General features: G+C 42.7%; 1 non-coding gene across 1 annotated transcript; it reads left to right on the top strand.

Annotated features, from left to right (window-relative positions):
* Positions 1-1938: 1938 nt before the first annotated feature.
* On the top strand, positions 1939-2047 carry LOC141603661 (small nucleolar RNA R71). Its single transcript, XR_012525519.1, has one exon. It is a non-coding gene; the product is annotated as a small nucleolar RNA R71 (small nucleolar RNA).
* The last annotated feature ends 339 nt before the right edge of the window (positions 2048-2386 follow it).

Below are 2386 nucleotides of genomic sequence, written 5' to 3'. Positions count from 1 at the left end.
TTAGCACTAACAATAGTGGTCTTTGCTTCGTATCATCTAGAAAAACATACTTAAGATTAGGAGGAAGTGGCTTACGCTCTCGGCACCTTTACCTCTACAAAGATAGACAGAATCGGCTTCAATGGTATAGCAAGTGTTTACCAAATTCTCATTGGTCGGGCTTAAGAGCATCTCATCTTCTTCCTCTCGTGAGTTCGTAGCTTTCCATTGAGGCTACCAAAGCATCCGGCTCCTCAAAGATTCTCCGTTGTATTACCCGCACACTCATCTAAACGGGTTAGATCACCGAGGATCCTTGGCTAAGGATTCCCTCCAGTTATAATTAACACCACATCAACAATATCAATGGAATAACACGTATCATCATCAGCAGGTTCAGTCGTCTTACGATCAATACTGAACTCAATGGTGTCATCCCCTACCTCTAAGGTTATGATTCCGCGTTTGACATCTATTACAGCTCCAGCTGTATGTAAAAATGGTCTACCTAAAATAATAGGTATCTGACTGTCCTCTGCAATGTCCAAAACAACGAAATCGACAGGAATAAAAAACTTACCCACTCGAACGGGTACATCCTCTAAGACTCCTAAAGGTCTCTGAGTCGATCTATTTGCCATCTGAAGGGTAATATCGGTCACCTTAAGTCTACCAATATTTAGTCTTTCGCAAACAGAATATGGTATGACACTGACACTGGCCCCTAAATCGCAAAGGGCCTTTCCAATTTCGTGGTTACCTATTGTGCAGGGAATTGAAAAATTACCCGGGTCCTTTAATTTAGGCGGTACGTTAATTTGCGAAAGAGCATTGCATTCTTCCACAAAAGCAACGTTACCATCATCATGAAAATTTCTCTTACGATTCAAAATGTCTTTCATAAATTTAGCGTAAGAGGGTACCTGGGTAATTGGATCAGTGAAAGGAATTGTTACCTCGAGATTCTTGACCATTTCCAAAAACTTACCAAACTTGCGCTCCAGCTTAGTATTCTTTAAACGCTCCAGATACGGGACTACAACACTGGCCGTAGGATCAGCAACCTTCGGCTTCCGTAAGTTTAAAACTTCCGTCAAATCATTAATAAGTATAGAATCATGCAGATTAGTTGACGGATTTGCGTCCCCCGCATCGAGACCCGATCGATCGACCATTGGTCTCGGTCGATCGACCAATCTGGTTGGCATGAACAGTTTCGTCGAAATCGCCATCAAAAACTTGATCGATCGACTGACATTGGTGGTCGATCGACCGCATATGCTGTGCTCAATTAGTTTCTGGTCAGAAACTTTTTCATCAGGTATTCCGGTCGATCGACTGCTGGTGTTGGTCGATCGACCACTAGTACTGGCAATAGAGTTCGTTTTCGCATCAGAAATTAAACTCGTCTTTTCATCCTTTCCCGATTCTTCTCTTGGCTTATCAGGACCATCATAAGAAAGGCCACTTCGGAGATTAATGGCATTAATGGTTTCAATTGGCCCTTCACATTTGCTTGAAGAATTGGCGACTTTCTTAGCCTCTAAATTCTCCAACTGCTTCACAAAATTCTTTGTAGATTCAATCCCAGCTGCTTCTATTTTTGTGACTTGAACCAAAAGAGCTTGGACCATTTCTCTCAATTCCTCGGTCTCATCTGAGTTATGAACAGGAATTTCAATTTCTCTCTCGGGGACCGTAGAAGTCTCGAGCTTTTCGAGCCGGGCTGTAATAGAAGCTATGAGTGTCACAACGGCACTCATTTCATCACTTTGCTTTCGCGAGTTTCCACGCGAACTTCCAAACTCAGCTCTATGGACTGCCATCTCCTCAATAGTGTACCAACCTTTATTCTGACTGGTATTATTTTGGAACCTACCATTCGCAGCTGCGTCCAGGATAACCTTGTAGTCATCATATAAAGCATTATAGAATAAGTTGCAAAGGTACCACTGCTGGAAACCATGGTGAGGGACAGCCCGAACCAAACTCTTGAAACGTCCCCATGCTTCACAAAAGCCCTCATCAGGTCCTTGCTGGAAATTTGTAATTTTACTTCTCAAGGAATCAATCTTTGCAAGTGGGAAGTATTTTTTGTAGAAAGTTAATGCTAGAGATGTCCAATCTGTAACTCCAGTTGCTACCCTATCAAGGTAGCGGTACCAATCTCGCGCAGAATCCTTCAAGAAGTACAAGAACATTATCCCCTTTACTTCATCCTGGGTCACCCCAGCCGGTACAGGTATGGAACAGTAGTAGTCTGTGAAAATTTCCATGTGCTTCAAAGGATCCTCGTCCGGTAGACCAGCAAACTGATTTCGCTCCACTAAATCAATATAAGAGGAACGAAATTCGAATTTACCAGTAGTAGGGGTGGGTAAAACGTATCCCTTTAGAACATGCTGCT

This window comes from Silene latifolia, chromosome 9 (assembly GCF_048544455.1).
Source record: "Silene latifolia isolate original U9 population chromosome 9, ASM4854445v1, whole genome shotgun sequence".
NCBI classification, from domain to species: Eukaryota; Viridiplantae; Streptophyta; class Magnoliopsida; order Caryophyllales; family Caryophyllaceae; genus Silene; species Silene latifolia.
The sequence above is the reverse complement of the archived record's forward strand: the minus strand, read 5'-3'. Positions and strand labels throughout refer to the sequence as shown.